Here is a 22953-nt window from a genome sequence, read left to right on the forward strand (position 1 = left end):
GGTGCCTGTCGAATACAACGGCAAGAAAATACGGAAATTGTATCTCTACATTCTGCAAGATGGTGGACCACCGTTATTGGGACGTGAATGGATCAGAAAGATAAGTTTAGACTGGCACTCCATTCAGGCACTGACGGTGGCTGGTAAAAAGGATGACGACGTCACTCCTGGACAATTGTCAACAATCTTAGCTGATGCCAAAGAGGTATTTCAACAAGAACTGGGCACTCTTAAAGGCGTAACCGCCTCGATAAAAATAGAGGAGAATGCAATTCCCAAGTTTTTCAAAGCAAGACCGGTACCATATGCAATTCGCCCAGCCGTCGAGGCAGAGCTGGAGAATCTGGAGAATGCAGGCGTGTTATCTAAAGTAGACTGGAGCGAGTGGGCGACACCCATTGTTCCTGTCATGAAGAAAACGTTAAACAATAAGTCTGAGGAGCCAAGGAAGGTTCGCATCTGTGGGGACTTCAAGGTGACGGTGAACCCAGTCCTTCACACAGTACAATATCCTCTTCCAAGGATAGAAGATATCTTCGCCTCACTATCTGGAGGGAAGCGTTTTACAAACATTGACCTAGCACAAGCATATTTGCAGATGGAGGTTGAAGAATCCTCTAGGAAGTATCTCACGATAAACACTCACAAAGGTCTTTACCAGTATCATCGATTGGTATTCGGAGTAGCATCAGCTCCGGCGATATGGCAAAGAGCGATGGAACAAGTCCTGCAAGGGATTCCGGGGACTCAGTGTTACTTGGACGACATCCTTGTGACAGGTGAAGATGACAGTGAACACCTTAACAACCTAGAACAGGTGCTCACTAGACTACGGGAACATGGGCTACGAGCCAACCGCCCCAAGTGCGAGTTTTTTAAGAAACAGATATCGTATTGTGGCCACGTGATTGATGAAGAGGGGTTGCATAAGTCCCCTGACAAAATTGAAGCGGTAGTTAAGGCTCCAGCACCTGAAAATGTGTCGCAACTGAGGTCATTCCTCGGATTGGTGAATTACTACCATAAGTTTTTGCCGAATTTGTCCACAATTCTGCATCCACTGAACGCCCTACTACAAACGGGAGTAGCATGGAAATGGAGCGATGCATGTAAGCAGGCCTTTCAGAAGAGTAAGGACCTAATCACTTCAAGAGAAGTATTGGCTCACTACAACCCATCACTACCGATAAGACTGGCGTGTGATGCGTCTCCCTACGGTATTGGGGCGGTACTGTCACATAAATTCCTTGATGGTTCAGAGAGGCCGATAGCTTTTGCATCACGCTTGTTAACTTCAGCCGAGCGTAACTATGCCCAGATTGACAGAGAGGCCCTCAGCCTGGTGTGGGGGGTGAAGAAGTTCAATCACTACCTGCACGGTCAGAAATTTACTCTACTAACTGATCATCAACCTCTCGTCTCCATTTTCAACCCTCAGAAGGGTGTACCGATAATGACGGCACAACGGCTACAGAGGTGGTCCCTTTTCCTAGGGGCACACCAATATGACATCATGTACAATGGAACTAAACAGCATGGGAATGCTGATGGATTGTCGCGCCTACCGTTGCCGATGGTGGAAGAAGAACTGGCAGTGGATCCAGTGGAGTTATTCCACTCGACTATAGTCGAATGTCTCCCTGTGACGAATGCAAACATAGAAAAGGAAACACGAAATGACCCGACACTCTCATGGGTCTATGATTTAACGGTGAAGGGATGGCCAGCACATGGCGAACCACTGCTGCCAGCATTCTCGCCGAGAAGAGAACAGCTGTCAGTGTGCAGAGGAACCTTGATGTGTGGATCCAGAGTAGTAATTCCACCCAAATTGAAGGATAGAATGCTCAATGAGCTTCATGAGGGTCATCTGGGAGGGGTAAAAATGAAGAACGTAGCCAGAGCGTTTGTGTGGTGGCCGGGAATCGATAGAGAAATCGAAGAGATGGCCAAGAGCTGTACAGGATGCCAGAAGGTCCAAAACACCCCACCACAAGCCCCTCTACATCCATGGGAGTGGCCCTCATCTCCATGGCAAAGGATGCACATTGATTTTGCTGGTCCCTTTATGGACTCGATGTTTTTAATTGCGGTGGATGCACATTCAAAGTGGCCAGAGGTAATAAAAATGTCCTCAACCACCACAGAAAAAACTATCACAGTCTTACGAATCATATTCGCCAGGAATGGGCTGCCTGAACAGATTTGCTCTGACAATGGACCACAGTTTGTGTCTGAAGAGTTCCGGAGGTTCTTAAAGAACAATGGTGTTAAGCACTACACATCTGCCCCATATCATCCAGCCACTAATGGATTGGCCGAGAGGTTTGTTCAAACATTCAAGAAGGCTATCAAGGCAATGTGTAATGAAGATATCACCCTACAACACAAGGTGGATAACTTCTTGTTTGCCTACCGGAATGCGACACACGTGGTTACCAACCAAACTCCAGCCATGATGTTCTTCAATCGAAGACTACGATGCCGCTTGGATTTGGTTAAGCCAAACTTCAGAAGAGATGTGGAGAACAGGCAGTTTCAGAATATGAATGACAGGCCGACCAGGAGTTTTAAGATAGGTCAACCAGTTTTGGCCCGGGACTACCGCACAGAGAAATGGCAGCCAGGAACGATCTGTACACGGCAAGGACCTCTAATGTATACCGTGGACATTGGAGAGAGCATTGTAAGATGCCATGCTGACCAGATTCTAGAGTCACTGGAAAACGTCAACTCCACACCACGATCTGATACACCTGGCGATGAAACCGAAGTACCAATTGCATCGACCGCAGAATCGGTGATATTGGAAGCAGACGAACCAAACAATGACATTGATCCCGACTCAACCTTGCCAGAAGAACCTGATATCCCAAAGAGGCGTTATCCAGACAGAATCAGGAAGCCTCCTCAAAGACTGAACTTATAATTGCTTAACTTCAACCAATGTATCTAGCAACCGTAATTGTAATTAGTTATTATTTAGTTGTTAAATGAATGTTATGTACTGTTTATCTAAAAGGGGAGGAATTGTTGGGTATGTACCTTTAAGGGAAGAACTGGTCTCAGACTGCAGTACCGGCAGTGACCACCCCTGTATAAAAGGCCCTAGCAGGCTTCTGTAGTTTCAGTTTCCAGATTGTCTCCGTTCAGTAAAGACTTGTTATAATCAACTCCTGCAGTCAATTCAATTTAATTCAATTCAAATCGCTTTATTGGCATGACAAGTTACATCTTATGTTGCCAAAGCATCGAAAAACATTCATGTTTGTACACAAAAATACAGATCTATCCATACAGTGTATAAACAGGTATATCCCTGAGTGTATAAATATACTTTCATATACTTTATATATACTCTTTTCTTATATTTAGTGGTTGTCCCTCTGTTTATGGCAAGCTGTAACATAGTGTGCCGCTAGTGTTACACAATTTCTCTCTTCCCCTAGTAGATATGGGAGTTTTTGGTCGTCCTTCAAATTTCTGAATTCTGGGCATATTTTTGTGAATTTTGGGTAGAAGTTCTCCCTTATGCCCTGATATTTTCTACAAGCTGTGAGGAAGTGCATCTCTGTCTCCACCACTCCCTGACTGCAGTGAGAGCATATCCTGTCCTCTCTTGGTAGCCGGGTCTGCCTGTGTCTACCTTTTTCGATCGCCAGGCTATGTTCACTAAGTCTGTACATTGTCAAGGTTTTTCTCAGTTTGCTATCCTTTACCATGGTCAGGTAATCAGCCATGTTGTATTGTCTGTTTAGGGCCAAGTAGCAATTGAGTTTGCTTTGGGTTTTTGTTGTTTCTGCCCAATATGACAGATATTTTTCCTTTTGCTTAGCGACGATTGTGTTGGGTCGAATTCTTTGTGTTACGCTGTCACTGTCCTGGGGCTGGTTATTGTTAGTAGTGTTAGTAGTTACTTCACTGAGTCCCAGGACTAGTTGACTGAGGGTATTCTTCTTTATGGTCCTCTCTTGGCATTTCAGGGCTTCGTAATGATAGCATTGGGGGTTGCTCATTTCTAGGTGTTTCCAAAATTTGGTGGCTCTTTTTTGGATAGTGATTATTAATGGATATTGGCCTAGTTCTGCCCTGCATGCATTGTTTACGGTTTTCCTTTTGAGTCCGGAGGATACTTTTACAGAATTCTGCATGCAGGATCTCAATTGGGTGTTTGTCCCATTTTGCAAATTCTTGTGTTAGCGGTCCCCACACTTCACTGCCATAGAGTGCAATTGGTTCAATTACTGATTTGAAAATTTTGAGCCAAATGCTAATTGGGATTTCTATTTGGATTGATTTTTTAATGGCATAGAAAGCCTCAATTATACACGGACATAATAAAAAGAATAAGAAAGTGGGGCACCGATAGCATTATTGATAAAACAGAGACAAAAAATAAAGGTTATACTGTAGGAGTCTACGTACTCCTAGCAAAAAATACTGAACTCGGAGAGGTTCAACAGAAAAGGTTTAATTCTTGAGACTGCATGTTGAACACAAAATGGTGTCAGAGCCTACACCAAGTCCGACTGCTTTTCATCAGTCCACAGCTTCGACTGCTCCACCCCCACTCTGGGCTTAACTATGTTGCAGATCGAGTTTCTTAAAGGTGTGATCCTTCCTGAAGGCATGACGCCTGATTTATAGTCTACGGACCGAAAAGCGGATTGTGTCCTTTCTGTGGTCGGTACGCCACACAGCTCCCCCCAGAATCCGCTAGTAGGGAGTGTACGAACCGGCGTGGCGGCTTGATGGCACAGCCGGAACGGCTCTTGGCGGTTGGTGTCGGGAGCGGGGCGGTCGGACGCGTCAGGCTCTTAGGCGGTCTGCCCCGCAGTGGGGGTTGGCCCACTTGAACGGGTTCGTTGGGCTCTAGGTGCGCCAGCTTGAGCCGGTCGACCGACACCTTGTCAGTTCTGCCGCCCACTTTGAGGAGGAAGAACTTGTTCCCCGTTTGGAGTACCTTGTAGGGTCCGTCGTATGGGGGCCGTAGAGGTCCTCGGTGGGCGTCATGGCGCACGAAAACAAATTTGGCCATGTGCAGGCTAGGTGGTACGCGGGTTGCTGGTTCACCGTGCCGGCCGGTGGGTACTGGAGCGAACTGTTGTGCTCGGTTGGCGAAAGCGCGGCGTTGCTGGTCAGCCGACCAGGGGGTCGTGGCGGTGGGCAAGAACTCTCCAGGTACGCGCAGCGGCTGGCCGTACACGAGTTCCGCCGCTGAGGCTTGCAGGTCTTCCTTGACCGCGGAGCGTAGGCCAAGTAGCACCCACGGGAGGCGGTCGATCCAAGCCTCGTCCTCGAGACTGGCTCGGAGTGACGCCTTCATGGACCTGTGGAATCACTCGCACAGTCCGTTGGCTTGGGGGTGGTAAGCCGTGGTGCGGTGAATGGCCACCCCGAGGTTTCAGGCGATGGCGGCCCACAGATCAGAGGTGAACTGCGGGCCTCTATCCAACGTCATGTCGGAGGGGACGCCGAACCGAGTGACCCAGGTACCGATGAACGCCCTCGCGATGTAGGCGGTGGTGGTGGACGTCAGTGGAATGGCCTCGGGCCAGCGGGTGGTACGGTCCACGATTGTCAGCAGGTGCGTGTGACCTTGTGATGGCGGCAGGGGGCCGACGAGGTCGATGTGGACGTGGTCAAACCTTCTTTCTGGCACGGTGAACTCCTCGAGTGGGGCTTTGACGTGCTGGTGGATTTTGGCACGCTGGCAAGCTATGCAGGATCTGGACCAGACGTGCACATCTTTACGCAGGCCGCGCCAGACAAATCGGTTGGCCACCAGTCTAATGGACGCGCGGGTGCCGGGGTGTGAGAGGCCGTGGACGATGTTGAACACCCGTTTTCGCCAGGACGCCGGGACTAGGGGGCGGGGTTGCGCCAAGGAGGTGTCGCATTTGACTGTGACCGCGGACGGGCCGCAGGCGACGTCGGTCAGTCGCAGCCCTGGGAGGGTTGTGGGCACGGAGAGCAGATCGGGGTCGGTGCATTGCTCCGCTGCCAGTTGAGCATAGTCCACTGCCAGGTGGGCGCCATGGACGGCGGGGCGGGATAGGCAGTCGGCCACCACGCTGTCTCGACCGGAGACGTGCCAGATGTCCGTGGTGAATTCGGACACCGCGGCGAGCTGGCGTTGTTGCCTGGCTGACCACGGATCCGCAGATTTCGCCATCGCGAATGTCAGGGGTTTGTGGTCGACAAACGCGGTGAAGGGGCGGCCCTCCAGAAGAAATCTAAAATGGCGGACTGCCAGGTACAGTGCGAGGAGCTCGCGGTCAAAGGCGCTGTATTTGGCCTCCGGGGGGCGTAGTTGGCGGCTGAAAAAGGCCAGCAGTTGCCAGGCCCCGTCGACCCACTGTTCGTACACAGCGCCGACCGCATGGTCGGAGGCGTCCGTGGTGAGGGCCACCCTGGCGTTGGGCTGTGGGTGAGCGAGCATGGTGGCGTCGGCGAGCACCTTTTTGGTCGAGTCGAAAGCGGTCAACATGTCCGCCGACCACCATTCTGTCTTTCTTACCCCGGAGGGCTTCGTATAGGGGCCGCATGAGGGAGGCCGCTCCGGGAATGAAGCGGTTGTAAAAGTTGATCATCCCCAAGAACTCCTGGAGGCCTTTGATGGTGGTAGGCCTGTAAGATTCGAAATTTTCAGCAAAAATCACGCAAGAAAACTGGATAAAATAAGACTGTTTATTGACCAAAGTAAGCTTGCACAGAAAAACCTTTGATAAAAGGGCATACAAAATGGCCGCCAGGCCCCGTGATCAGTTTCTGAACCATTTTATTTCTGTTACTGCAAGCCAGACAGGCTTGTGGATTGAAGACAGTAAGCCCGCGAAAGCCAGTATCTGGGAACCGAAACTCGGAGAAACAGCATACATATTCAATGGATTCTAAGTACAGGATGGGGCCCATCAAGATATGGGCGGACAATGCAAAAACACTTATACCCATTTATTGTACAAAGGAGAAACCGTTTAGCAGCCATCAAGGAAAATCTCCGGACCGATCAATATGCGAACCGAGTCGCGATGACAATGTAAAAGACATTTAAAAGACATTATCGGCCAGGAAGGCCAGTTTAAGTTATCACCGGCTCCCGTTACAAGACAAAGCGCCCTTGCAGAGATTTCTGCCCGCCAAAATTAATACAAAGACAGGACTATGATTTGGCGGGAGATAAGACTGTCCCAAAAGAGTATAACTATGGATTGAAAGTCCATCTAAGTTACTTGGACAACTTCGAACTTGACTTAACTGCTGCTTCTTGCTGGGCGACTTCAGACTTCTATCTCTGCAAGAACTTCTTCTACAAGGAACGAACGAAGGACGGACGGTGCCAGGATCGGTGTTTCTTCCACTTCGGTAGATGCGGAATCGAGGAAGACGTTTTTGTCTTTTTAAAGACGGACGACTTCGGTGAAAAGACAACGTGGTCGGTGTTCAGCCGAACAAGGCTCGGCCACGACGAGAAGACGACGAGGGTGGCCCGGGTACTGGGGTCGGGAGATTATCGACGACCCAGGCCGACGGAGAAGAAACCCTCTGGAGAACCGGCGATCCAGGCCGGAAAGATTCTTCCATGTGCATGCACTTCTTCAACAGCCTGCAGCTGAAGTCTGCTCCATGAACCCAAATCCACGATAGTGGATCTCAACCTTGACGAGCGCTCATCGAGGCTGTGTCTAACCCACCGCTTCGAGAGAGAGAGAATATCAACTGCGCCAGAAGTTTCCAAATCCACGTGACGACGGAAAGCAGTGCCAAAAGACTGCGAACCCCCTTTTTTCGCGATTTCGAGAGTGGTGAGCATGATCCCAAGTTCCCCAAGTTGAAACTTAGTTTAGGTATAGGGGAGGGAGTTAAGGGTAATCGTAATGTGTTTCCCCTTTTTACGATGTGCCGTGTGTTCCCCATTTCCATAGAGTCAAGTTCATAAATTTGTGCATGATTGTAGTAACTTTAATCTGTGCCTATGACATGTATTTTGTAATGCTTCAAACTGTTTAAAAATAAAAGCATCCATTTCGTGCTATTCAACCTGGTCTATTGAGTTCTTTCTCTGCACTACTGTTCTCTGCATCTAAGTCCAAGGTCTAGAACCGTAGGGGGAGTGGGTTGAACAACTCAAGAGTAATTATTGCATGAAACCTGGCAGGAGACCAGAACGAGCAAGAGAAACCCCCTACAGAAATGGCGACCGCGGCAGGACCTTGGCAGCAGGAAAGTAGTGTGTTAGATCAAGGTCTGAATAAACGAGATGTGATGGATGAAAGAATAGCAGATTATGTTTTTGGAAAAGTCAACCTCACAAAGCAATGGATATCTGACCTGTTGAGAGATAGGCGCCCGCTAGACGCAGCCATCAAGTGGACAGCGGGTAAAGAGCATAAGAAATCTGTAGAGAAGGCGGTCTGGCTGATGTGCTACAAAAAGCAAGTCCAGCTTTTGTACCAGGTCGTTGCAGCACAGACAGCCCAGATCAACAGTTTGCTTAAAGACGTAGAGGAGAAGGTTGCGGGAGGTCAGCAACTGATTGAAGCGCTTAACGCACTGAATCAGGAACGCCACTCCATAATTCGCTGCCACGAAACCCGGGTAGAATATATAAAATGTCAGGTCATTGAAGCCAAGGCCAGTGAAGGTAGAATGAGAGACAGGTGTTTCCGTCTAGCCAAGCAGATAGAGGCCCAAGAGGAAAAACTCCTGGGAGCCAGGGCAGCATATAAGATGGCCGTGGAGGATAGATCTGAGAGCACCGACCACAGCGCTTGCCGAAGGGAGCAAGAGGACCTGAGAACGGCCCTAGCCAAGGCAAACGGGTTGGTGTGTCTCATAAATCCACCAGCGAGTCAGCTATTGCTAGCCAAGGAATCCAAAAGACCGATTCCACAAGAGGCAGTTGGGGTACCAACTCCCGAACCCTCTGCGCCTCCTGCTTATGATGAGTCTTGGACTCCGGGGAAGGAGACGGAGACGATAGAGGAAGAGAGTCCTGAGGTAGAGCAACCCCAGATAGCAGAGGCAGGGCCGGCGCCGATGTGTCCAACCAGACACCGGAGGCTCGGTCCAAATGAAGCAAATGGCGATGACGGACCCCTTGAGAGTCAGGTCGTAATGCCCCATAGCGCACGACAGCTAAGAGAAATGATAAGCCACATCCCAAAACTCTCCGAGTCAGGAGATCCCTCCGTGCATTTCAGGGACGTGGAGCAGACCGCAGCAGTCAATGACTGCGACGGGGTGGAACAGTCCAAAATGCTGCTGTTCTCCCTGGACAGTTCGCTCCTCCAGTGTCTCCCTGACGAGAGCAAGAGAGGGCACAGGGACTATGAGTTGCTACGGGATGAGATCCTGGAGATTATGGGAGAGGGGGACGGAACTCTGTTCCTCCATTTAGAAAAGACAGTGCAGCTAGAGGGAGAACCCCCACGGGTTTTCGCCGAAAGGCTGTGGCCAGTGTATCGGCGCAGCTGCCCGGGCGGGCCGGCCCGGGCCGGGCTGAATAACGAACAAAGGGCTCATTGGCTTCGGTGCCTGGTAGCAGGTTGCCTGCCAGTAGTGAGGGAGCAGGCCAAAGCATGGTTTGACCCCACTAACGCCCGCTCCACGGAGGATCTAGTACTAGAGCAGCTCACGATCAGTTATAGGAACAACAAGGGCAAGAAAACGCCTGTTGTAAAAGGAAAGGTGCATGAGGTGAGGCCCGCAGCCTCTGCAAAAAGGGAATGGCGTCAGGAGGGAAATCGCCCTCCCCAAGCCAACAGCAGTTGTTACGGGTGTGGGAAGGAGGGTCATTGGCGCAAGGACTGTAGGAATCCATGGAAGGATAAGAGAGAGAGAGCGTTCGCCGCAGCCCAAGCCCGAGCCATAGCCCGAGTCCAAGCCCACGGCCAGATCGTTGCCCCAGCACCAGCACAAGCACAAGCCCAGACCGCTGCCCCAGCACCAGTCCAGAACCCAACCGTAGCCCCTGCCCCAACCACAGGGGGTGGTGCGGTTGTGGATCCCGCTGCGATCGAGTCAGTCTTGGAGGCTATGCGGTCTCTGATGACCTGGCAGGGGAAGGTAGCGGCCGCCAACAGCCCTATCGCTCCCGAGACCCCAACCGAAACACCTAAATGACTGACGCCCGCGCAGCCCGTCTACTTGTGTCCGCTCCGCTGTGACGCCTGGAGAAGACCTGTGGTGGAGATGGAGGTGGAAAGACAAAAGGGTAGTTACCTGTTGGATACGGGAGCTTCATGTACCGTGATCCACACAGATAAACCTTTCGCCTCACCTCTGTCCGCCCAGGCTCCATACTCAGTAGCGGGTTTCACAGGCAGGGAACAGGCTGGCGCATACTCCATCCCGCTCTCCATTCAGTTGGGAGCACTCCACACCACATGGACGTGCATCCTATTGAAGTGGAATGAGGGGGGTGGAAAAGGCATCCTCGGGGCCGATTTCTTGGTGGAACACAGGATCCTCGTGGACCTTAGAAATCACTGTCTCTGGGGAGCCGAGAGCGGTTTAGGTAAGGTAGTCGTAATCCCAGGGAAGGAAGAAAAGGGGGCCCTGTGCACCATGAAGCCGTCGGGAGGTTACGACCTCGGGCTCACGGTAACGAACGTCCCAACGGACTTGCAGGCGTGTGTGTCGGAAAATCTGACCGCGTTTGCCACCCACAAGCACGACTGTGGGAGAGTCACTGGGTTTGAAGTCAGTGTGGACGGGGACCCCATGATCCGACCCCAAAAGCAGTATAATTTCCCCAAGGAGGCAGAACCCGACATGGAGACGGCAATATCTTCATTGGTGCAGCAGGGCGTATTGAGAACAATAGCCACTCACGTGAACTCCCCATTATGGCCGGTAAAGAAGCCGGACAATTCGTGGAGAGCCACGGTGGACTACAGAGTCCTCAATAGTAACATCCCAGCCTGCGCGCCCACGGTAGCAGCAGTTGCAGACCTAATAGGGAGCATTCCAGCATCGGCGACCACGTTCACGGTGCTGGACATCTCGAACGGTTTCTGGTCCATCCCGCTGCAGCGGGAGGATCAGTACAAGTTTGCCTTTACTTTCAAAGGGCAACAGTACACTTGGAACTGCTTACCACAGGGTTTTCACAACAGCCCCAGCATTTTCCATCAGTGCATGGCGGGGAGTTTAAAAGAGTTTAGCCAGCCCAACCAGATAGTGCAGTATGTGGACGACTTACTCCTGTTCACAGACACAAGGGAGGAGCACGGCCCACTATTAGCTGAATTGTTGGAACTGTTAGAAAGGAAAGGTTTCAAAGTAAACCCGAAGAAAGCCCAGATCGGCCAGCAGGAAGTCAAATTCCTAGGTCTGGCCATCCGCGCTGGGGAAAGAGCCATAGATAAGGCCAGAAGGGAATCAATACAAGATCTGCCGATTCCCAACACAGTAACGGGTGTAAGGTCCTTTTTGGGATTGACCGGGTACTGCAGAGATTTCATCGAGGACTATGCTGCCACAGCAGCCCCGCTACTTCGACTCTTACACAAGGGAGTCGAGTGGTCTTGGGATGGAGGGTGCCAGGCAGCATTCGAGAAGTTGAAAAGAGATCTGCAGACCGCGCCAGCCCTAGGGGCCATAGATGGGGGAGAGGAGTTCTTCCTGGAGGTAGCCGCTAGTGGGGACAGCCTGAGCGCAGTGTTGCTCCAGGAGCGGCACGGCAAGCTGAGACCAGTGGTTTATTCCTCCAGGGTGCTCACGGATGTAGAGAGGAGTTTCTCCAATTGCGAACGGCATCTCCTGGCCACGCATTGGGCTGTGAACAGATCAGTGATCTTCACAGGAACCTCTCCCATCATGCTCCTCACCCATCACAACCCCACAAAGATGCTTCTGGATGGAAGGATTAAGGATGGGACCGTAAGCAGCGCTCGGATTGCGCGCTGGACCCTCCTCCTTTCCCAGATGGATCTAAAAATTAAAGGCCTCTGCGCGCCAAGGCCCGCAGCCAATATGGCATATCCCGGGACAGCCCATCGATGTTCTGTAGAAGGGGTATGGGAAGTCAACATAGGTTTACGGGCCGGGATACATCCCACAGGCCGCAAAATCTACGTAGACGGTTCTAGCACTGTATCTGATGGCGAACGACTTACAGGGTGTGGAGTTTATGACCCTGCAGCAAACATTGCCCTGGCAATTAAGCTCCCCAGCACTATGCGCGCACAGCAGGCTGAACTGTCCGCGGTGGCGTACGTGGTTACCCACCCCGAGATTTTCCCAACCCCATACACGATTTGCTCAGACAGCATGTTCACCTGCAATTCGTGTACAGAGTACCTCGCCATCTGGTCCCGACGCGGATATACCTCCGCGGACGGGCGGCCTTTAACAGTTAAGCCCTTGCTGGAAAAGATCCTAGCAGCTGTGGGTGAGAAAGGGGAGGTGTTCATCCATAAGGTGAAGGCTCACTCCACCACAGAACCCCGCGGCCAGGGCAGCCAGCAGGCGGATGCGCTAGCCAGGGAGGGTGCCCGCAACGGCATTCTCTGGGACCCCTATGGACCCGGACCCGTGGCGGCGATCCAAGGCAGGGAGGGAATTCCAGGGAACACAGGGGTGACACCGCCCCCAGACCTAAAGACCGTCCAAACCCTGGATCCCGCCCTAAAAGCAGTCCTAAAAGCCATCACAGAAGGCAAGCAGGTAGAGGGTCCGTACAGTGCGGCAGCCCTCACAGTCAAAGAAGGTATGCTGTTCCGAGAGGAGCAGTGGGTTGTGCCGCAGCAGCACCGGAGGGAATTCCTGCAACTGGCCCACGAGGGTCCAGGAGCGGGATACCCCGGGCCTGAGGTCACCTGGCAACGGGTAGAGCAGGCGGGATGGTGGCCGGGACTTCGGGACGATGTCCGCGAGTTCTGCACAAGCTGTCTTGTGTGCGCTGCAAACAACCCAGACCCCCACAAAAGGAAGGTGCCCATGGAGCATATCAGGAGGGTAGAGGGACCATGGCAGTCGATTCAGGTCGACTACATAGGGCCCCTGCCCGCCGCCCAGGGAGGCTATAAGTACTGCCTTGTCCTGGTAGATGTGTTCACCAAATGGGTAGAAGCTTTCCCGTGCAGAACAGCTACGGCACTGGGTACTGCTAAGATCTTGATTCGGGAAGTGTTCTCACGGTGGGGACTCCCCCGTTTTGTAGAGTCCGACCAAGGGAGTCAGTTCACCGGTCAGGTAATGCAGAATGCCCTCATGCTCTTGGGCATTGAGGGGAAGTGGCACGTAGCATACAATCCCCAGTCATCCGGGATTGTTGAACGCATGAATCGGACCCTCAAGGAAAAGCTGAGGAAAGAGACAATGGGCTCGCCCCAGAAATGGGCAGAGGTCCTGCCTTTAGTCCTCATGGGGATCCGAGCCAGCCAGTCCAAAAGTACAGGGTATTCCCCGCACGAATTAATGACTGGAAGGATCATGCGAACACCCACCCATGTACTAGCCCCGGTGCTCACTGAGGGCCAGCTCCGAGAAGTGAAACGAGACAAATTCGCCCAAACCCTTTTGGAACGCCTGAGGCAGATTTATGGGCAGGCGGCTGGGAACATGGGAAGACAGCACCAGGGAAATAAACTGTTATTGGAACCTCGGAAACAACAAGAGTGGGTAGTCGGAGACCAGGTCATGGTCCGAAACTACGCCAGGGTAGGGAGTTTTGAACCACTGTACATGGGGCCTTACAGCATTGTGGACAAGGCCAGCCCCATGGTTTATGCAGTGAAGGTGCCCCGACGTACCAAATGGTTTCACATTAACCAGTGTAAACTGTTTAAACCGGGTGCACAAGGACCATCAAAGGGGACCAGGTCTGAGAACAAAGATCCTCAGCCTGTAACAGAGTCACAGACCACACAGGCTGGAACAGTAGCCTGCGTGAAGGGAGAGGCCATCCCATTGGAGTGGGAGGTCTCCCCTTTTGAATGGGATTCAGGCAGGAGAGAGCCCGAACAGCTCGACCTCGCCTTAGGCCCAATCATGGAGGAGGAAGAGTCAGAGGACGACGATCCCGCCCTCGACTCAAGCTTGGGGGAGGTAGGGAATGGGGGCGGAGACTCACTACCTGTCGGGACAGGTGAGGTGGAGTCGGAGGCCACAGATCCCGACCCCGGGGGGGCGGAGCCTGAGGGAGGGGAGCTGGAGCCGGCAGCTGTGGAGGAACCACAGGCTGTGACGGTAACAGTCCCAACCCCCGGTCTATCAGCCCCGGGAGCCCAACCCAAAGCAGCCCCTCGTAGGTCGGCTCGAGCGCCCCAGCCCAGAAAGTTTTGGCCAGATTCTCCCCATTTTTCCCAACCACGGCTTAGAGCAGCCCCAGGAAGGCATGGTCCCCGTTCAACAGCGACAGGCTGCGGGGGATCAAAGCCGAAGGTCAGTGCAGCCCCACCACAGGGTGTGGCGCGCGACAGCCCTCACAGGGATTAGGCAAGCCGCCCCGCGGAGGGCGGCGCTGTACATAAGTTAAGTTAGGCAATTATGGCGATAATTTAAGGAAATGTATATAGCGTTAAGATGTGTTAAGAGTACGATTTCGGAATCTGCCCGGTGTGTGTGCTTGTTTGGGAGCGGGGTCCAGGAACCCACGCGTCCATTTAATTAGGCCAGCACCTATCGGGAGCCCAGCTACATCATTTTATTGGTTACAGAAACCTGGGATATGATGAAAAAGATTCTCATCGCGTTCATGGCGATCGGGTGCGGGTGGGCCTACCGAGGCCGCACCAAGGACGTCATCATCTTTGGGTGCTCCGGGGACACGGCCCCCATCGCAACGGATGGGACAGGGGAGCGAGAGGTTGAGGAAACCGCCACCTACTTCCACCAAGGGAGATGGCCAGGTTGGCTGAGAACGAATTCTACGGAATATTCCAGCAATTTCGGTTTTGCCTACCAAGAGACTTCGTTAACGTGCCCTCGGGTGAGGATCCTTGCACCCAGAGTCAGCGTTACCGTGGGAAAGAAGATTTGTCTGGTGTGCAACGGGAACGTACCACTGAGGCGATGGTGGTGGCTACGAAAGCTGGGAAAGGACATGAGAAACTCTACGGTCGAGTGGGAGCAACTGGGTAATAATACCCATCGGACTATTACGGGGACTCACGGACAATTACGTGTGTGTTGGGACAAATGGTGGGAACCAGATGAAGGAATATATGTCTGTATGTGGGGTTCGAGACACGTCTGCCCCAAGGGCGTATCCATCTTCTTGCAGTGGCAGGATGAAGGAAAGGGGATGAGATGGGATGTCAGCACTCGAGCGTGCGGAGCCCCATACTCCCCTATTCCGGTAAACGCCACTGAACTCATCACCCGCCCACGCAAGCCCCTGCCCACGCTTCCGGTAGCACTAGCCCAGAAAGGAGGGTGCCCAACCACCACCAAGGGACCCGGGAACGGTTTAGTATTGGTACCCACCGGTCAGGTGCTGTACCAAGGGGTACACTACGCGGTGGCCTCAGTGATTTTAAATCTCACTGAGGTACGATTGCCGGAGTGGTGTCCCAAAGAAACGGAACAATTATACCAGGTCCTGTTAACCCAAATGTTTAGACAGTTTTACGAATTTGACTTTGCCGACATCGACAAAGACAAATTATACACCACACCGCCAGAAGTTTTGGATCGAGTCAGGAGGCAAAGAAGGGGTACTGTAAATGACATATTCACTGCTTTTAATACCGGGACATCTGTCGTCAACGCTCTAGACAACGTGGAGCTGCAGACACAGATCAACGGTTTAAAAGCCCAGTTAAGGAACATACTGACAGACGAAAATAAGGTAGTGGGTTCTGAGTTGCATGAGGACCAGGCCATGACACTACACTTTAAGGATATAATAGCCGAGCTGGAGAAACACGCAAGAACGGTAAATGCGCTCATTAAGGAGGATCGGAATGCGTCCGATCAAGCTGCGCAAAACGAAGCCTGTGTGCTGTACGGGGCGTGGTTACTGGGCGAGGGCCGCAGTAATCTTGAGGATTTAAAACAAGGTTTGGTCCCGTCCTGGATTAGCAACAAGCACTCCACCCTTTTGAGAATGCATTAAGCCCGTGCCAGCTCAGACTAGCTGCAGAAGCATACCCAGTCCCAGTGGACGGCGGACATTCGAATCATACTATCATGGGAATAGTGGTAAGAATGCCGGTGTTGGGTCCCGCAGCAAAACCCGCCCCGGTATACAGGGTGGAGAACATTGGAGTCATTCAGGGGGGCGCACACATTCGTTACACAGTGGTCCCGCCTTACGTCATCAGATGGGAGCGTACGATGACAGGCACCGACCTCTCGGGATGTCGGAGCCGGGGAGCACACATCATCCTGTGTCCCCAGCACTTGAATGCCTTTTTGAAACCACAGTGCGGGTTCAGAACCGTTAGCGCAAAGCAGATAAATTGCACCATGGAGGCAATGGCAGAGGACCATGTGCCCCCGCAGGTAGCATATATCGGGGGTGGGACCTACTGCGTCACCACTGCAGCGCCTCAGTACCGATACGGACAACACGAGTGGTGTTCGATCGGTGTTAGCAGTTTCTGTTTCAAACCCAGGGCCGAGGTTCAAGTGGCACAACAACGAATTGTCCCCATTCCTGCACCCTCCACCGTTCACATCACTATCAAAGAGAATTTCACAGACTTGCAACGATTTGTCGCGCATTTTGGTTATGTCATTCCCCCTCTTCCCGAACACCTCACAAAGATTTTAAAAGCCGTTATAGTTTCACAGAAACATTTCTACACACTGGAGCAGAAGACTTTAGAGATAGGAAAAGACATATTGGACATAACCATCCCACCATGGTGGGACTTGTTCACTAACATAGAGATCCCGGCCTGGATTAGAATAGCATCCCACATCCTAGTAGTGTGTCAGGTTTTAATTGTGATATTTTTGCTCTTCGTGCATTGCAAGAGAGGCAAACGCCTCCAGAGGCACGAGAACGCAGGAGAATGGAGAGAACGCTATGTGCGAATGGGGGAAGAAGACACCCCACTTTAAGCTGCTAGTATTGAAGGTTAAGCGTCCCTCCATTTTAAATTTTGACCATTCGCGTTTTTTTTGTTTTTGTTTTTGGGTTTTAAGGAAATAAGTATTGTTATGTTATTAGTCGTTCTTAAGTTTTTTTGGATCAATAAAAGGTGTATACAGATGGCGCAAGGGGGTATCAACCCCCGCACATCTGACAGATGAATGTGTTATAGTTTAAGATATGCTGTCTATGATTGTCCAAATGTGCAAAAGGTAATTTTCGTTTTCTTCGGAAATGGGAACTGCATGTGTCGTGAGGGTCATAGATAGTTAAGTGACAGGAATGTTTGGATGTGGGGAATCAGGGAAAATTTGCTCACCAAGGATTATTGATACTTTAAGCAAGCTATCAGTATCACAGGGGGGCCTGTAAGATTCGAAATTTTCAGCAAAAATCACGCAAGAAAACTGGATAAAATAAGACTGTTTATTGACCAAAGTAAGCTTGCACAGAAAAACCTTTGATAAAAGGGCATACAAAATGGCCGCCAGGCCCCGTGATCAGTTTCTGAACCATTTTATTTCTGTTACTGCAAGCCAGACAGGCTTGTGGATTGAAGACAGTAAGCCCGCGAAAGCCAGTATCTGGGAACCGAAACTCGGAGAAACAGCATACATATTCAATGGATTCTAAGTACAGGATGGGGCCCATCAAGATATGGGCGGACAATGCAAAAACACTTATACCCATTTATTGTACAAAGGAGAAACCGTTTAGCAGCCATCAAGGAAAATCTCCGGACCGCTCAATATGCGAACCGAGTCGCGATGACAATGTAAAAGACATTAAAAGACATTATCGGCCAGGAAGGCCAGTTTAAGTTATCACCGGCTCCCGTTACAAGACAAAGCGCCCCTGCAGAGATTTCTGCCCGCCAAAATTAATACAAAGACAGGACTATGATTTGGCGGGTGATAAGACTGTCCCAAAAGAATATAACTATGGATTGAAAGTCCATCTAAGTTACTTGGACAACTTCGAACTTGACTTCACTGCTGCTTCTTGCTGGGCGACTTCAGACTTCTATCTCTGCAAGAACTTCTTCTACAAGGAACGAACGAAGGACGGACGGTGCCAGGATCGGTGTCTCTTCCACTTCGGTAGATGCGGAATCGAGGAAGATGTTTTCGTCTTTTTAAAGACGGACGACTTCGGTGAAAAGACAACGTGGTCGGTGTTCAGCCGAACAAGGCTCGGCCACGACGAGAAGACGACGAGGATAGCCCGGGTACTGGGGTCGGGAGATCATTGACGACCCAGGCCGACGGAGAAGAAACCCTCTGGAGAACCGGCGATCCAGGCCGGAAAGATTCTTCCATGTGCATGCACTTCTTCAACAGCCTGCAGCTGAAGTCTGCTCCATGAACCCAAATCCACGATAGTGGATCTCAACCTTGACGAGTGCTCATCGAGGCTGTGTCTAACCCACCGCTTCGAGGGAGAGAGAATATCAACTGCGCCAGAAGTTTCCAAATCCACGTGACGACGGAAAGCGGTGCCAAAAGACTGCGAACCCCCTTTTTTCGCGATTTCGAGAGTGGTGAGCATGATCCCAAGTTCTCCAGGTCAAAACTTAGTTTAGGTATAGGGGAGGGAGTTAAGGGTAATCGTAATGTGTTTCCCCTTTTTACGATGTGCCGTGTGTTCCCCATTTCCATAGAGTCAAGTTCATAAATTTGTGCATGATTGTAGTAACTTTAATCTGTGCCTATGACATGTATTTTGTAATGCTTCAAACTGTTTAAAAATAAAAGCATCCATTTCGTGCTATTCAACCTGGTCTATTGAGTTCTTTCTCTGCACTACTGTTCTCTGCATCTAAGTCCAAGGTCTAGAACCGTAGGGGGAGTGGGTCGAACCACTCAAGGGTAATTATTGCACGAAACCTGGCAGGAGACCAGAACGAGCAAGAGAAACCCCCTACAGGCCGGGGGAACTGCAGGACGGCTTGCACCTTGGTGGGCAGGGGAATGGCTCCGTCCTGCGTGATGTGGTGGCCGAGGAATTCGATCCTGCTGAGGCCGAATTGGCACTTGGCTGGGCTGATGATGAGCCCGTGCTCACTGAGCCGCTGGAACAGGGTGCGGAGGTGCTCGATGTGTTCCTGCTTGGAGGAACAGGTAGACAAAGAGGAACTTCAGGTCCCGGAGGACTGAGTCCATGAGCCGCTGGAAGGCCTGGGCCACGTTTTTGAGGCCGAAGGGCATTCGGAGGAACTCGAATAGCCCAAAAGGGGTGATTATGGCCGTCTTGGGAACGTCCGTGGGGTGGACTGGCACCTGATGGTAACCGCGCACCAGGTCCACTTTGGAGAAGACTGAGCGGCCGGCCAGTCTAGCCGAGAAGTCTTGAATGTGCGGTATGGGGTACCGATCCGGCGTGGTGGCGTCGTTTAGGCGCCGGTAGTCCCCGCAGGGGCGCCATCCCCCGTCGGGTTTGGTGACGATGTGGAGTGGGGAGGCCCAGGGGCTGTTGGAGCGGCGGATGATGCCGAGCTGTTCCATTGTGGCGAACTCGGCCCGCGCGATCTCCAGCTTGGCCGGGTCCAGCCTGCGGGCCTGTGGTGGGGATGAAGTGTTCTACTCCGTGCTTAGCAACTTTCGCGGAGAAGGTCAGGTTGGTGAGGGCTGGAAACTCAGCCAGGAGTGCCGAGTAGTCGTCCGTTGAGCGGGCGCGGCACTGCCACGCCATTTCGGCGGGTTGGGGGGGGGCCATGGCGCCCAGGATAGGTGACATGGTGTTCATGTCCACGAGGCGGCGCCGAGGCATGTCGACCAACAGGCCGTGGGCGCACAGGAAATCCGCACCGAGGAGCGGGGAGAGCACCTTGGCGGTGATAAACTCCCAGTGGTAGCGGCGGCCTGTGAGGTCGATGGTGACGGTGCGGGTGCCGTACGTCCAGGTGTCGGTGCCGTTGGCGGCAGCCAGCGCAGGGCCGCGGCCGCCTCGCTGGATCTCGAGGGCGGACGCGGGATGATGCTGCGCTGCGCGCCCGTGTCGCATAGGAAACGGCGCCCAGAGGCGCTGTCCGTAATGTACAGCAGCGCGCCTGCTTGCCCCACGGCCATCGTGTAGGCCGGTGTGGGGGCGGTTGGAAACGTGCAGAGATGGCTGCAGCGGCGTGCCCGTGCGCCGAACCGGGTATGGAAGTAGCAGTAGCCCTGGGTCGGAGGGCTTGGGGGACGTGGGAGCCTGGGGGGCCTCGTGGCCGAGCTGTGTGGCCGCGCGATAGAAGGTGGAGCGTGCGCCGACGCTGCAGAGGCCAGGTCGGGGGTGACGGCGTGGTTGGAGCCGGCGGACAGGAGCTTATCAGCTTCGTCGGCCAGGACCTCGAGGTCCGTGAGGCTGGACGCCACGATCGCCGGGCGGATGCTGGGAGGTAGTTGGCGGATAAAGGACGTGCGGAAGAGGGAGCCGGGCGGTTTCTCGTCGGTCAGAGCAAGCATGTGTGAGAGCAAGTCTGACGGCGTGGAGTCACCGAGGCCCGGGAGGTCGAGGAGGTGGCAGTTGCGCAAAAATTGGGAGGCTGTGAATTTTTTAAGGAGCGCGGCCTTGAGATGTGCGTACTTGCCTTCCTCCGAAGGGTTTTGTAGTGTTGTCCAGACTTTCGTGATTGTGGAGCTGCCCAGGGAGGCGAGGAGGTAGTCGTACATCGTTGCGTTGGCGGTGATGCCGCGGAGTCGGAATTGCGATTCGGCTTGAAGGAACCAGGCGGTGGCTAGGTTCTCCCAGAACTCCGGCAGCTTCACAGAAACTGCGTTTGTGTCAGCCATGGTTACGCTTAGGAGTCGTCCTGAGCGTCGGGGTCACCAATGTAGGAGTCTACGTACTCCTAGCAAAAAATACTGAACTCGGAGAGGTTCAACAGAAAAGGTTTAATTCTTGAGACTGCATGTTGAACACAAAATGGCGTCAGAGCCTACACCAAGTCCGACTGCTTTTCATCAGTCCACAGCTTCGACTGCTCCTCCCCCGCTCTGGGCTTAACTATGTTGCAGATCGAGTTTCTTAAAGGTGTGATCCTTCTTAAAGGCATGACACCTGATTTATAGTCTACGGACCGAAAAGCGGATTGTGTCCTTTCTGTGGTTGGTACGCCACAATACCTTAGAGAGGGGTTGAAGGTGAGAGGGAGATTACCTATTAAATGAAAAGCTTTTCCTTGTACGCTGTCCTGGAGTGTGAATGAGGCGTTAGATGAGCCACATCGACATGAGAACAACATTTAAGTTTCAGAGCGCCGGGCTTTATAAATAGTTACGTGTTCTTGAGGAGAAAAGAGATGTTTTGCAAAAAAACAGGAAACCGGGTTTCTTACAGGCAGCTTCAGTAATGGAGGAAGATATGGGGAGTTTCATTACAAGTCAGGGGAGATAATGAGACCATGAATAGCATTAAATACTTCCCTGACCAGAGCATGTAGAGAAAAATCAGACAGGAAGGTTCGTATTCCCATAACGGAGCCCACACAACTTTACGTCTTAGTGGATGGAAAATTGGGGGCGCCTTTACAGGTGTGAGATTTACTTCCCTGATCTTCTTTCATGTGCAGGCGATTATTTAATAAGTAAGTGTAAGAGAAGAAAATCTGTCCAAATATGTGTACTTGATCAATTAATCCAGATGTCATATATGCTGGAGTGCTGAAGGAAACTAAGGAGGAAGTTTGTGGGGCACTGATTTTTGTTATAAAGGTTACATTGGTAACTGATGAGGTTCTGCATGATGGGAAGCAAGGAAAATGTTTTTAAAGGGATAACCTCTGTTCCAAATAACAATAGGCCCATTAGCCTAATATTGATAATAGTTAAAATAATAAATGCCATTCATAGCAGACTGGAGTACCTGTATAACAGTAACTTAATAAGGAACAGCCAGCATGGATTTAGAAAGGGGATATATTGCTTAATAAACCTTCTTGACTTCTTTGAAGATGTTACAAATAAAGCAGATAATGGAACTCATTATGGTACAAGTGAGTTGGACTTTCAGAAAGATTTTGGCCGGAATTTTCCTTACCGAGTCGGGTCGGGTGCGCGCAGGCCGCATGGCGGGTAGGTACCGCGATGTATTGGTCAGCCCGCTCATCAGAGCGACTTCAGCATAATGGCCCCTATTAAGGTAGACTTGCACATTTTCCGGCCCTATTAAATGTTGCGTGTCTGATGACGTCATCGATGACTCATTTCCAGCGGGGATATTTAACAGCAGCCTTGGCCACATCGTATTTGAAGGCTCATATAGGATTGTGGATAGAGTATATCAGAGGATTTTGTTATGGCTGAGATTTCTAAACATCAGTTCCCAAAGACAGAGGGTTTTCCAATGACTCCCCACACATTCTTCCCTGCTGATAGGCAGAAGAGACCTCCCCAGGAGACAAAAGGAGCCTGGCTTGAAACAGCTGAGGAGGTGAATAGCAGGGCTGTGGTGTGGAGGACCTGGGTGCAGTGCCAGAAACGTTTCAATGATCTGATGATATCAGGAAAGGTGAGTGCAAAGTCACACTCACCTACATCCTGCTGTGCCTCTCATCACACCCCCATCACTCTGCCTTACCAAGCCTACTCCTGCATATCATTCCTCACACCAACATACCTTGCACGCCGCCCATCCCTCTCTCTTTAGGTACATACTCACATCCCCATCTGACTAACCACCCCTCACACTCACCCTAATGCAATCATACCAACTAACACCACACGAGGAGGCCATTTGGCATTGGCACCACACTCCCTCATAGTCACCCTCTAAAGATGTAACCCACACAATCCTTACACTCATGTCATCACTCTCAGTCAAACTTCTCTTCTTTCCCTCCTTGTAGAAGAGAGCGCACAACAACGGGGAGAGGGAGAGAACTGAAGTTGGCTCTCCCTCCTTCAGCACATTAACTCCAGCAG

Source organism: Somniosus microcephalus, chromosome 9 (assembly GCF_052327205.1).
Source record: "Somniosus microcephalus isolate GS21.2 chromosome 9, FLI_Smic_1.0, whole genome shotgun sequence".
Lineage (NCBI taxonomy): Eukaryota > Metazoa > Chordata > Chondrichthyes > Squaliformes > Somniosidae > Somniosus > Somniosus microcephalus.